Source organism: Sarcophilus harrisii, chromosome 2, assembly GCF_902635505.1.
Source record: "Sarcophilus harrisii chromosome 2, mSarHar1.11, whole genome shotgun sequence".
Lineage (NCBI taxonomy): Eukaryota > Metazoa > Chordata > Mammalia > Dasyuromorphia > Dasyuridae > Sarcophilus > Sarcophilus harrisii.
In genome coordinates, this window is record NC_045427.1 from 632,480,149 (window position 1) to 632,494,809 (window position 14,661).

Here is a 14,661-nt window from a genome sequence, read left to right on the forward strand (position 1 = left end):
CACAAATATGTCTGTCGGGCACTTAGGGCCTTTCACACCCTGACCCTACTGCACCTTTTCAGCCCTGCGTTGTTCACTTGTGCCCGTCTCTTCACTCACCCATTTTGAGGCTATTCTTTCTTTCTTTCTTTTTCTTTTTTCTTTTTTTTTTTTTTTGCTGAGGGCAATTGGGGTTAAGTGACTTGCCCAGGGTCACACAGCTAGGAAGTGTTAAGTGTCTGAGGGCAGATTTGAACTCAGGTCCTCCTGACTTCAGGGCTGGTACTCTATCCACTGCCCCACCCAGCTGCCCCCAATTTTGGCCCTTTCTTGGCAAAGATATTAGAATGGTTTGATATTTCTTTCTCCATTTTACAGATAAGGAAACTGAGGCAAATAGGGTACGTGACTTGCCCAGGCTCACACAGCTAGGGAGTGTCTGAGGCTGAATTTGAACGCGGGTCTCTCAGAGCCTGGCACTCCATCCGCGGCACCATCTTGCTGCCCTGTTTCAGTCATGCTGCTGATTACTTCACTTCCCATTCTTCCTGACCATTCCTTCCATTTTCCTCTCTCTGCACTGGCCCCAGGATCCTCCGTGGGGACATCCTTGCCTAAGCTCACCTCAAAGCAGCCCCTTCTACAGGAAGTCTTTTCCGATCCCTCTGCCTGCTGGTGTCCTTCCTGCCCAAATAAAACTAACATGTATTTATCCTGTACATACGCTGCCTATATTTTCGCAAGCACTTAGATCAGATCCCTAGAACATGGAGCGGACCCATAGAAGGGAAGCCTGTCAAGGGTAGGGGCTGTTTTTCTTTCTTTCTTCCTTTTTTAAATCTTTATATGCTTAGAGCTTAGCACAAGACCTGACACACAGTAGGTGCTTAATAAATGCTCATCAACTCAACTCTCCAGGCACTGGGCTGGAGGTCAGAGATATAAAAACACAAGCCAACTGTCTTTGACAGTCCCTGCCAGAGGAGACAACATGAATCCCTATTCAAGGTAAACAAGAGGCACCAGCCTCTGAAAAAGATCTGGGGGTTTTAGTGAGCTCCAAGATCAGTGGGTCAACAGGATGAAACAGTAACAAAACAACAACAAACACAAATCGGACGGTGGGCTGTGTCAAGAAAGAGCCAGGAGAGCCCTCTGTCCTCACCTGGAGCAGAGTAGCCAATTCTGGGCACGGCACGGGTAAGCCAAAGGAGAATGATGGGGGATGGAGGATGGGAGGAGGGCTGGGTCACCCTGGGCTGCTGGGATTGCTCCTAGAACCTTCCTCCCAAAACCTTCATCCCAGAACCTCCCTCCCAGAACCTCTCCTGGAACCTCCCTCCCGGAAACTCCCTCCCGGTACCTCCCTCCCAGAACCCCCCTTTTGGAACCCCTCTCCCAGAACCTCCCTCCCGGAACCTCTCCTGGAACCCCCTTCCCAGATCCCCCCTTTTGGAACCCCCTGTCTCAGAAACCCCCTCTTGGAACCTCTCCTGAAACCCCCTTCCCACATCCCTCCAGGACCCCCCCCCCCAGATCCCTTCACATTCCCGACTGTCCCAGATAGGCTACTCTTGTGACTTCTGACCCAGCCTGCGGCTCCTCCTCCTACATAGGAAGGCTGGTCCTGGTCAGCATGGATACCCACTCATTTCCTCTACTGAGCCACCAGACGCCTCAAAGTTCTCATTGCAAAGTCAGGATTTGGGGTAACATTAATCTAATGAATGGCTGCAAGCCCATGAGCTGAGTGAGAGGGAAGCGGCCTGGGGAAAGGAGAGAGGTAAGGGCTGGATGGAGGGTTCAGGGAGGGGGGACATGGAAGGCCCAAGGAAGTCAGGAGCCAAATCTGGGCTCTGCCCCTGTCTGGGCTGTGTGACTTTGGCAAAGTGTCTTCTTGGCCTCTCAGAGCCCATCTGTAAAATGGGCACAGTAATCCCTGGGTTCCTCACCTGTCACCAACAAGTACAGCACACAAAGCAGCTCATAAACCCTACCTGTGCTAGGTCTCCCCGGGGATCCCCGCTCCCCCAGGACTCCTCCCTCGGGACACGTACAGCCTTCGCTCTCAGCCTCAGGACCGGGCCAAAATGCTGCCCAGCGGAGCACTCTGGTCTAAAGGGTTTGGAGTGTGGGGACCCGAGTTCAGATCCAGCTTTGCTATTGTTTGTCTGTGAGACGGGGCCCTGGTTCCCTCCTCTGACATGGGGGTCGGTGGGGGGAGGGAGTGATCAAAGGGTCCCCGAGTTCCCTTCAAGCCATGAGCCTCAGGAGACAACACGAGCTCTCAGCCCGCACAGAGCAGCATCTTGGGGGGTCACAGGGACTTCCGTGTCCGGCCTTTGCCAGGGAAAGGTCTGTCTGCGGGCCAAGGTCAGCCCAGGCCTGGCCCCCCCTCGGCAGCACGGAGTACCCCACTTCCCCGGCCAGGAGGGGACGCTCCCAGACGCCAAGACTAAGTGGTGGCCGGCCCTGAGCCAGGCAATAGTTACGGGAACCACCAGAGAAGGCAGCAGGGAAGATGGCACGGGGAGGGCCGGGGTGACCCCTCGGAAGCCCAGAGCTGTGATTTGGGGTCTATTCTTAGTAAGCCTCTGGCTCCCCTCCCAAAGGGCCCTGCCCGGGGCAGGCCAGTGTTCCCGCCCTCCTGCTCCCGAGTCCCTGTCAAGGAAGTGGTGCCGTAACCTGGGCGACAGCCACAGCTGGGCACCCAAGCAGGGGGAGAAACCCGGCTTCTTCACAGGCCCCGGGCTCACACCACCCCTCTGGCTTTGCTGCGGGCTCCCCGGGGCCTTTTCCCTGGGCCTCAACCTCCCCATCTGTAAAATGAGACGACTTCTATGTCACTGCTCCCTCTCTCCCTCCTCATGTCCTCTCCAAAACCACGCCATCTTTTGACAGTCCCTCAAGGCCCAGGAAGAACGCCTCCGAGAGGATCCAGGCCCCAGGCCCCCAGCTCCAAGTGTCCTGTGTCAGCCTCCCCTCCCGGCCGGACCACAGGAGTCAGGGACTCTGCCACAGACGGGCTCTCAGCATCTGCCCAGGGACGGAGTCCCAGGGAGAACGTGGGACAGGGAGAAGCTCTGGGTTTGAGTTCCCCAGCTTAAAGGAGAATGATTTTGGGATCACTGGGGCCTCGAAGCCACCTCACCCAGCTCCTGCATGTAAGCCGAGGGGAGCCAGGGCCACAAGGAGGAGAGATCTGAACCCAGGTCCTCGCACTCCGAACTGAGCCACTCTTCCCACACCCTGTCAGCTCTCAGAGCTTCTCCGGCCCAACCCTCTCCTTTTACTTCGGGTCAAACTGAGGCACAGAGAGAGGTCCAGAATAGGGAGCCCTCCCAGATCCCCTCGGAGTCCCAACCCAGCTCTTCCTGGAGCAGCAGCAGCATCTCAGGCCCCACTGGGGACCCCAGGGTCACACAGGTCACTCCAGGACAAAGCCCGGAGCCAAGAGACACACAGATGTGGGCCAAGTTCCTCCAACCCTGAGACACACAGAGGGAGGGGGCAAAAGGGGCTCTGGGGGGGAGGAGGGCCAGGGGCCCGGAAGAGCTCAAGGAGAGACTCTGAGGAAAGGGGCCCACAAGGTCTTCGGACACAATCACATACATACACACACACACACACACACACACACCCTCTGCCCTCCTCCCTGAGCCGCTCAGTGATTACTGTTACCCCACCTGGCAGGGATCCCTGGAATCCCTCTCCCCTTTGGGGAGTCAGAACCCTCCCAGGGCCATTTCTGGAGGAAGCTGCCCTAGACCAGAAGCTCTTGGCCTTTTTCTCACCACAATCCCTCTGGCAGTTTGTGAAGTCTGAGGAGCCCTTCTCAGAACAATATTTTAATTACTTAAAATAAAATGCACAGGATCACAGAGCACCCCGAGTTCTGCTGAAAGACAGTTACCCAAACAGGTATTTCTGGGCCGAGCTCGCGGGCCCTGGATGACAGAGCCCACCTGGAGGATCAGCACATCGAAGGCTCCTGAGGCCAGGTCTGGGGGCGCTGCCGGCTCTGGGGGGACAGAGCCTGGGGGTGCCTCGGGCCCCAGCAGGTCCCACCTTTGCCAAGACTCTCAGGACCCCACAAGGGTCACCCACGGAGCAGTGACATCATAGCCTGGAGGGCAAGTTTGCGGGGATGGCTCCAGACTGAGGAGCTTGGTCATTGGTGCCAGCCAAGAACCAGTTCTGGGTCTCCCTAGGTCTACCCAGGGCCGGGTCAGAGACGGGAAGGAGGAGCAGGAACAGCGTGGGGGACACATTTCTGAAAAGCAGGAGGAGGCGGGCAGCCCCGGCCCAGCCGCCCCTCACTGCAAGACCAGGTCAGCCACAGCTCCCAGGAGCACAGCCTCAGACAGGCGGCCTGTGAGCACCGGAAACTGCCTTGCGAATGTTTCCCAGCCTCCCCCACCCGCGGCAGCCGGCTCCTCAGAAAGGAAGTGAGGGCTTCCTCACCACCTGCCCCAGAACCTCTCCTGGATGCCGGGACCCAGGGGAGACGCAGGAAGGCTCGGAACAGCTGAGCCCTCGGCCGGAAAAAAATCAAAGGGCCCTCACAGAACGGGCTGCCTTCCCCCGTCGGCCACTCGCCGCTCTCCGGCACCGGCTGGGGAAGCTAGGAAGGAAATGCTCCTAGAGCCGGCCTGGAACCGGGCGGCCTTGTGGGCTGGCAGGCCCTGGCAGGCAGGTCTATCTGCAAGGCCATAGTAAAAAAGCCTGAACTCTCAGGTTGCTCACTGTCAGTCCCTCTCGACCCCCACCACTGTCTTGTGTTGGTGTCTCACCCCCAGGCTTGTACGTGAAAACCTTGGCATTTAATCAGAGCCGAGCAGCGTGCCCTCCATCTCCCCGTCCGTGAAATAAAAGGGTCTGGTTCTGGGGTGAACAAGCCTGCACATACAACAGCCCCAGAAACACAACAGGTGCTAAATAAATGCTTGCTGGTTGTTTGCCGCTAAACAGTTTATAGGACAGCATCACCACCAAACTGGTGACGACTGATGGTTCCGAAATTCAACCAAGTGAAAAGTTTCACCCACTCTGAGTGGCAGCAACATAGACCATCCCGATTTCTGAAGTGATTCCTGCTCCTCCCCAGTGACAACTCTTTGGGAAAGGAGTGCAAGGATGATGATCACAGCCAATAATTTATCAAAGCACCTACTACGTGCCAGGCACTGTGCAAAGTGCTGGAATTACAAAGAAAGGACTGAAAGGATTAGGATCACAAATCATAGAATATTAGTTAACCAATAATTTGTCAAAGCACCTACTATGTGCCAGGCACTGTATGAATTGCTGGGGTTACAAAGAAGGGCAAAGGACAGTCCTGCCTTCATCAAGCTTTCATGGAGCTAATGTTGAAGCTGGAAGACTCCTCTTAAGCTTTTTTAAACTTGAAACTTAAACAGGGCTTCTTAAACTTTTTCCATTCACGACCCCTTGATGCTCAAGAAATTTTTACTTGATCCCAGGCATACAAGTGAATAAAAATAGGTATCCAAGGCAAACATTTCCCGATGAGAAGTCATCGTTTCACAACCTCCATGCTCATTTACAAGACCCCATATGGGGTTGGGAACTAGTTTGAGAAGCCAGGGGTCCAATTCCATCATTTTCCTGATGGGGAAAAGGGAGCCCCAGAGAAGGGGCAGCTAGCTAGGAAGTGGCAAAGCAAAAAACCATGGGCTCTTGCCCAACATCCCACAGTCCCCAGTTAGAGGCTTAAGAAAATGAAGATACAGTTGCTAGGTTGAAAGGGAATTCCAAGGTCAAAAGTCACAGAGTAAATGTAAGCATCCGGGCCCCCAGGGACGAAGGAAGGAAGGAGCCACTCGCTTCCCGGAGGGGTCCGACTGAGAGCAAAGTCCGGTAGAATTTAGGATTTCCTTCCGAGCCCCTTCCCCTGACAGAACACAAACTCCTTGGGCTCTTTGACTCTTATCTTGGCACTCCCAGGGCCTGGTACAAGGTAGGTGCCTAATAAATGTTTACAGGTCCAAACCAGACCCAGGAGAGCGGCGGTGAGCCTTGAATTTGCCTTTAGTGTATCAGAGAATCATTAAGACTTTGGAGCTTAGGGAGAAGATAGATTTTCCAGGGGGAGAAAGCAAGAGCCTGAATTCTGGACTTGCTCAAACATCCAGTCACCTATGATTAGGGTTTGACAGAGGAAGAGGCCATAAAAGAAATCCAACCTGTTCCTTCTTTTAAAGAAGGGGAAACTGAGGCGCTCGGTGGGGACTAAGATATAAAGTGATACTGGTGACTGCCAGCCCCATGTAAGCTGGGGGCTGAGCTGAGGAAAGGCAGCTCACTGGAGTGGTCCACACCCAGTGGTCTGGCCACGTCGTAACCCTCAGGCTGCCGTCCCCAAATCCCAGAGCCCGGGCTTCCCAAAGGACAAATCCAGCTTCAAGTCTGGCCAGAGGGAACCCCCAGAATGGGAAAGCAACCCGACTGACTGTGACCCAGGCAAGTGAGCAAAGGCTGCTGGAGAAGATTCCAAAGCACTTAATGAAACAGCTCACATTGCTACTGGGCTCCCAACCCGCCGCTGACAACATAAGGCTAGGAGCACTTGCAAGTTTACAGGTTTAAAAACTACAACAACAGAGTGAGGAAGATCTGAGTTCAAATCCAGCCAAAGACACTGACTAGCTGAGGAACGCTGAGGGGGACTTAACCTCACTTTGCTGGAGTCTCCATAGATGCAAAATGGGAGTGATGATAGCAAACTATCATGTCCAGTGCAAATCTTAAAGTGATAAACAAATGTCAGCTATTACTATTCTTATAAAAGAGAAACTGAGACTCAGGGATGGGAAACGGCTTTCCCAAAAGGGAAGGGATAGACAAAAGTCCAAGTCTTCTGACCCTATTGCTTTCTGCCTTCTACCCCATCAGTACCACAGGAGAGCCAGAGCAGAGAGGATGCTCAGCACCAGGACAAGGACTGGTCTCCTCCTCCTCCCCTCCTCTTCCTCCTTCTCCTCCTCTTCCCCCTCCTCTTTCTCCTCCTCCCCTTCCTCCCCTTCTCCCTCTCTTCCTCCTCCCCTTCTCCCCCTCCCCATCCTCTTTCTCCTCTTCCCCCTCCTCCCCCTCCTCCTTCTCCTCCTCCCCCTTCTCCTCATTCCTGGTCTGGATTCTTCCCTCTGGATCTCAGGCCCCAATCCTTCTTTCCAGGTCCTCCACCATTCCCCTTTGGCAGGGAGAAACCACAAGCCATCTCAGAATGGTGGAGTTGGGAGAGAAGAAACAGGAAAAGGTGCTGAAAAGAGTAAGTAAGGGCTGAAATCTGGGCGTGGCTCCTTAGTACATGATCCCCCATTTCTCCATCTCAGCTTCAGCAACCTGAGCGTTAAATTCAGGTGTGTGTGTGACAAGGAGATTCCATGAAAGCTCCCCCACCCCAGGCAGCTAGGGGGGCAACAAGGGGAGAACGCTCAGGGCTCGGAGTCGAGCACAGATCAAATCCTGCCCCTTACAGTTATTAGTGGCTGGGTTTCTTGTCTCATCTGTAAAATGAGCAACCTCCAAGTCCTAAATCTCGGATCCTCTCATGCCCTGAGCCCAGACAAGCTGGGAGTCGGAGGGAATAGCGAATGCCCTGGTCTCCGTGATGACTGTTGGAGTTCCTTGTGGAGGGGAGGATGAAGCCTTAGCTTCCAGAGGAAAACGCTCCAACTTCTTCCACCTCACTGTGGGAAGGGAACAAACTGGAAAGACAGAGCGCCTGCCATCACGGAAAAGAGATGCAGGCTGGGGCTAACAGAATAAGACCATGTTAACTTTAATATGTACCTAAAAGGAGAAGCCCTATGGAGCAGTCAAGCTTTCTCTGGCCCTTTTATATGGAAATGTTCCTGTTGATGATTTTCTAGTTCCTAAAAGCTTTTTTTTCTTCTTAAAGGAAGAAAGTCTAAGCTTGGAGCCAGAATCCCGGTGCTACAACTAGTGGCAAATAACTTTGGCTTTCAAGAGCCTTCCCTTTTCTGGGCCTCAGTTTCTTCTCTTGTAAAAGGGAAGACTTGAACTAGAAGCTTCCAGAGGTCATTCTAACACGGTAGCCTGTGATTTCTCTCCCTTGCTCCTTGGAGGATTTCTAGTTCATCCAAAGTCAGTCTGTGCCGTTCCTGGCCCAGAAGAAGAGCTGAAAGGATTTCCTGGGTCACCTAGTCTGACTCTGGCTCCACAGGAACCCCATTTTACAATATCCTGATCAACTGGCCTCTTCAGGAAACCCAACAAGAATGGGGAAACTACTGCCGGGCAGGAGGGTAACTTGGGGCTAGCTCTTCAACTCCCAAAATCCTGATCTCAAAACAGAATCTGCCTCTTGTATTTCCTCTACCCACAGCCCACTCCCACACCCCGGTGCTCCCAGGTCTTCCTTCCAGAGCCAAGTGGGACAAGACCAATCTCTCTTCTACAGGAAGATACTCTCCAGTCCAGCCCCCCCCCAAGTCTGCTGTAAGCTGAACCCCCTACTTTCCTTTCGTGGATCATCATAAGGCAAAAGGAGAAGCAGGGAGAGTGCAGAAATAATGGGAGCACGGAATTTAGAGCTGGAAGAGACCCCAGGGCGCAACTCAAAGTCACACAGATGGCCAAGTTTTATAGTAGAACCCGAGACCCCTTCTCAGTCCACATAGAGGGAGTGTTCTACTACAGTAAAATGGGGAAATTGAGGGTGGGAGGAAATAGGAACTACCTAGTGCAGAGGCGTTCCGCTAGAGAAAAATGGGGAAACTGAGGTTGGAGCGGAACAGGAGCTGCCTAGTGCAGAGGCGTTCCGCTACAGAAAAATGGGGAAACTGAGGTTGGAGGGGAACAGGCGCTGGCGAGCAGGGAATGCACTCTTTTCACTCTTCTTCACCGGAGGCACCGGGGACCCCCGCCGGGGAGGGGTTGGGGGAGGGGCGCAAGAGCTCTGAGCTAGGCTTCCTACCTGCCTCTCGGCGACCCCAGGGCACATGGGCTCTGCTCCGGGCAGCGCGCAGCTCCTCCTGGCCAGTGGCTGGAAGGTCGGACGGCGGGACGCACGGCCGGGCGCGATCTCGCCCCTCGGGCCTCCCCGGCTCGGAGTTAGCGGCGGCCGCTCGGCGCGGGTGGCCCCCTCACGCTGCCGGCCCCTGCCCACTTCCCGGGGCCCTCCATGAGGCGGCGGCGGGCGGGCCGGGCTGCCCCGCGCGCGGAGAGCGCAGGGCTCGGAGCGGGGCGCGGGGCACGGGGCTCGGAGCGGGGCGCGGGGCGGAGCGGGGCGCGGGGCGCGGGGCTCGGAGCGGGGCGCGGGGCTCGGAGCGGGGCGCACGCCGCTTCGGGAGCTGCTCCCCGGCGGCGGGCGCCGCGGCTGCCTCTAGACTCGGCCGGAGCAGGCAGGGGCCGATCGGCGGCGGCTCCTCCGCAGCGCGGGCTGCGCGCAGCAGAGGCAGGCGGGCAGAGGCTCGGGCAGGCAGGAGGGCAGACGGGCGGACGGGCGGGGATGTGGGGGCGGGCGGACTCTCGCTGCCGCCGCCGGCCTCTCCTGCCAATCACACCCTCCCGCCAGCCCGGGGACTCCAGGCAACGGAGAGCGGAGGGAGGGGTCAGTCCTCGGGCACCTCCAGCGCGCTCGGAGGGGAGACGGAGAGGAGGAGCCAAGGCGGGCCCGGGGAGGCCGGCCGTGCCGGGGCAGGGGGAGGGGGCAGGCCGAGGAGGGGGCGTCTCCAGCCGCTCCCCGCCCCCTGGACTGATCGGCCGCCCCACCTCCCTGGGCCGGAGTGGGGGCTGGCTCGGGGGTGGGGAAGTGCCCTCCCGGTACCCCTCCGCCTTCGGCTCCTCTCCCGGAACCGCTGCGCTTCTCCCTCTGCTCCCCATCTCCTCCCGGAGAGGAGAGAAGGAAAAAGAAGGGCTGAAGGGAGGGAGGAGAGGAGCCGGGGGGAGGCGGGGAGGGGGGAAGATGCGCTGGTACGTGGTAGGGAGAAGAAGAGGAGGAAGTTGAAGGAGGCCAAGGGGAGGAGGGGAGGAAGAGGAGGAGGAAAAGTTCTATGGTGAGGCTAGTTGCTTCGTGCTGAGTTTGGGGGGTTGTTTTTTAAAGATTGCTCAAGGAAAAGTCTCTTTATTCCCTTCCCCCCCCCCCAACTTTGCTAGCCCTGGATTCTGCCCAAGTCCCCAGACACTGAATCCATCCCCCCTCGGGAGACTTGCAGGCAGAAGAAAGTTCTTTCAACACCAGGAGGGTCCTTCCCCCCCCCCCCATGCAGAAACTTCTTGGGCCAGAATGGGCTCCGGGGAGAAGGCCGGCCTCAGATCGGCCCGGCTTCCTTGTCCAATTTTTTTCCTGGAAAGCCAGTTCAAATCCCCACCAGTTGGACTCCGAAACTCCGCAGCCCGGCCCCTGTCCCACGGCCTCTTCCCACACAAGCCACCGGCCTCCATCCATCATCTCCGCAGCTGAGCAAAAGAACGGTGCACGTGGGGGGTCCTGATTTTAAGAACTAAGGACTGTTCAGGAAAAAAAAAAGAAAGAAAAAAGGGTTTAAGTGTTGTTTTGTGAGGGGAGAGAGGCGTTTTGGGACTCATTCTCCTTATCCATAAAATGGAAAGCAAGGGATCAAGCATTTATTAAACACCTTAAGCCAGTGAATTACAGCTATTATCACATTTAATTGAAATGGGGGAAATAACATTTACAGTAGTGGAAAGGGCCAGTGAATGTGGACCTAGAAGATGTGGTACAAACCCCAGCTCTCCCACCGGGAGAGGTAGGCAGACAGATGGCCATTCCATGGCCCTGAACATGGCGCATCCCTCCCCAGGCCTGTTTCCTCTGTAGGAAGAAGGAGCTGGCCTGGGCAATCTTGAAAGAACCCCACAGCTCTCAACCTAAGACCTTTTCCCTCCTCGGTGTTGATGGGAAAAGTCCTGGAGAAAGGCAACTTTCTACCTCTTGAAATTAGTTTGTATGTTTTTTTTAAATACTTTGTAATTATTTATCTGTGTCTGTTATTCACCTCCCCAAGAGAATATAAGCTCCCAGAGAACAGACTTTTTTTTTTTTTTTGTATCTTTGGCAGCACCCAAGCTGGGACATAGAATACTTTGTAAAAATTCATCAGATAGAAAAGGGAGCAACTCAGTTTTTGGAGGCAAAGAACAGGAAACAAAGCAGATGTCCCCGACTGGGGGGTGGCCCAAGAAATTGTGGTCTGCAAATGTGATGGATTCCTGTGCCACAGGAGCGGGAGGAATACAGAGAAATATAGGAAGTCATACACGAGCTAAGATCCAAGTAAATACAGCAGAAAATCTATGTACTACAACCCAGAGAAGGAAAAAGCAGAAACCCTGACATTCACGCTTGTCCGAAAGGAAGTGGTAGGAGAGATATATACACACACTCACTCACATACACTCACACACACACACTCACCCATACACACACACACACACTTGTTCACACACACACACACTCCTACACACAATATACACACACACTCTTTGAAGAGGTAAGAGGATGTGAGACTGGAGTACTGCACATAGTGACAGATGGGATGGATGCCGTGATTTGTTTTGCTGAATTTTTCTTCTTTTTTACACTTTGTCATCAAGGCTGGCTCACAGGAAGGAAAGGTACGAAGCAGGGGATGGGGATACAGGTGAAAATAAAAGATAATTTTTTCATCTCAAAGAAAGAAATAGGAGCTCTTCTTTCACTGATTTCACTGGGCGAGCAGGAAATCCCTCAGCCCCAGAGGAAGAAACGGGAGAATGACAAAGAGAAGCCATTCCTTCCATTCCGGAGATGGAGAGGGGGCAGCAGCCAAGGGCTCCCGATGGGCCACGGTGACCTCCCTGGAGGAGAGGACGGCACTCAGGGCCATCTGTCTGCCTGCCCTAAACCGAGGAGGTCAGAGGCAACAATGGGCCTGATTCATTATCCCGTCTGCCATCCTTTTCCCCCTTAGCACACACTGGACACATCAGAACCCTGGATTAGGGGAGAGCGGGCCCATATTCTAACCAAAAGCTCAGCTCTTTCCCTTTCTAGACCTCGGAGACGTCAGAGATGGGCCAGATCATCTAAAAGGCCCTTTAGTTGTTCAATCAGTACATGTGTATTAAGCACCTACTATGTACCATAAGGAAACAGGAAAAAATGCAAAATCATCTCTACGTCATATATCCCACCCTTCTACTTTCAGGAATGTGTGTGCACACTAGGCACCCAGACATGTGTGTGTGTGTGTGTGTGTGTATGTGAGTGTGTGTACATGGGGCATATTTGCGGATTGTCATATGTGCATCCTATAACCTATAATGTGCACACATTAGGCACCCTGTGTGCACGTACACATTTGTGCATGTGTTTGCAGAGATGTACAGATCATGTGTGTACACATTTGTACATCCCTGAGCACCCCCAGGCCATGTGCGTGCACACCCCAATTCATTTTTTCTGCAGGTCTTCTTTTCCTGCTGTTTGATCTACAAAAGAGATAGTTTGGTTTTCTATAATTGAGTCACTTCCTGTGCGTGTGCCGCCCTTCGCGGGAAACAGCCTCTCCCCTCGACTTACTCCTAGCTTTGCTGTCCCTGCCCCTACCTCTCCCAGGGTGGGCTTTGGGGGAGGCACACTGTGCCCAGTTCTGATGTAGAGTCCTTCAGGAAGGATGTGTCTACAGGAGGAGAATCAGGGCAGGAAGACACTGTAACTCTTCTATTTCAAATCTTTGAGGAGACACAGGACACCAAAGAAGGGAGCTTATGAGTGATTAAAGGCCATCATTCATTCATTCATTCATTAAACATTTATTAAGTGCTTCTTTCCTATGTGCCGGACACTGGGCTAAGAGCTGGGGATACAAAAAGAGATTAAAAAAAACCAGTCCCTTCCCCGAGAATTCAGCCTAATCATGAACATAATGACCTCAGCTGTCCACATTCTGTCCAGGACCAACCCTGAAATATCCAAGTCACCCACTCTTTCTTTTAAAACAGCTCCCTCATCTCATCTTCAAGCTTTGAGATCGCTCTGGAGTCTGGAATAATTGGGAGACTGGTTCCTCTCTGAGCACCTGTAGGCAGGGCTTTAAGGAAGATGTCTTTTTAAAAAAGCTTTTCAAAAATAAATTAAAACAAAAAGTTTTTCAATTTGTGTTTGTTTGTTGAGGCAGTTGGGGTTAAGTGACTTGGCCAGGGTCACACATCTAGAATGTGTTAAGTGTCTGAGACCAGATTTGAACTCAGGTCCTCCTGACTTCAGGGCTGGTGCTCTATATACTGTGCCACCTAGCTGCCCTGCTTAATTTATTTTTAACAAGTACAAAATAAAGGGGGGGGGGATCACCATGTACACAGCAGAACACAAAATTCAACATAAAGCGATAAATTTTCATTTCAAGAAAAGCTACAGAACAAATACTATACATTGTTTTCAAAGCTGTGCAGTTTTTCTTTGCTTCCTTTTAGGTTTTCTTTTGTTCTCTGCTGTTCACTTTTTATTCTTTGTTTTTTCCCTTCCTCTAAGAAGACTGCAATTGAGAGCAGATATATATGTGTGTGTGTGTGTGTGTGTGTGTGTGTGTGTGTGTTTTGTGTGTGTATGAATGTATATATATCTATAAACATATACCTATATACACATATATATGTATGTAAGATAGTACCATGCTTATTTCCACTTGTCACCTATTTTTCTGGAGGTCAATAGCACCTTCTTTCCTAAGTCTAAGTCTTTCCTTGTTTTTCTAAATCAACCACATCATCCTTTTCTCTGCCACAGCAATATTCCAGCCCAGTCACGACCTGAGAGATTATCTATGAAAGTTTTTCCCCAAAAATTTCTGCTGTTTTTCTATTTTGGGCTGCAAAGCTTTTATTTATAAAAGAAATTTTAATTTAAAATGATCAAAATTGTCCATTTTAACAATGCTCTCACCTTATAATACGCTTTAATGCCTCATACTACTAAATCTGTTTCCTTTATATCTTTTTCCCCTGGTTTCTTTGAAGTTCCTGATCTTTTGTTCCTCTAAAGGAACTTTGTTATATTGTTTTCTAAATAAGATAATTTTTTAGAAATTGAATTAGGATGGCCTTACATGAATGGATCAGCTAGATAAAACTGTCTTTTTTTAATTATATTGACTTTACCTACTCATGAACAATAAATATTACTTCAATTACTTAGATCTAACTTTATTTGTATATAAACGTTGTATGCTTGTTTATATTTGTATAGTTTCTATGGCAGGTATACTCAAGTATTTTTTATACTGTCTAGTCATTTTAAAAAGTCTAAAATAATATTGAATAATATGGCCGCACACAGTCTAGTTTCCCTATTTCTCTTTTGATTAAATCTATTTTGCTTTAATTTTGTCTGAAATCCTGATGACTACCCCTGCCTTTTTATATAATAAATTCCACTCCTGGACTTTATTTCACTCATTTTTAAAGCATTTTCTGAAAGCACCATATTGTTGAATTCAAATTTTTAATTTGCTGTCAGTTTCCAGGAAGATACATCTTCATTAACCCCACAGATATTTGCCCAGTGCCTGCTCTGCGCAAGATCTTGTCTTAAAAGAAGGATAGGTGTAATTAAATTCAGGATATGGCAAACAGAATAAAATACTAGAGGAGAGGAGCAACATGATGGCAATCCAGGGAAGGGAGAGCTCATGGTAG

General features: G+C 51.9%; 1 protein-coding gene across 1 annotated transcript in view; it reads right to left on the minus strand.

Moving 5' to 3' along the window:
• Positions 1-9,195, minus strand: part of PALD1 (phosphatase domain containing paladin 1) — a 77,608-nt gene extending 68,413 nt beyond the window's left edge. The window contains exon 1 of the mRNA XM_031949383.1: positions 8,939-9,195. The gene's annotated coding sequence lies outside the window, so the exon portion shown is untranslated. The remainder of the gene's footprint in view (positions 1-8,938) is intronic.
• Positions 9,196-14,661: the final 5,466 nt, after the last annotated feature.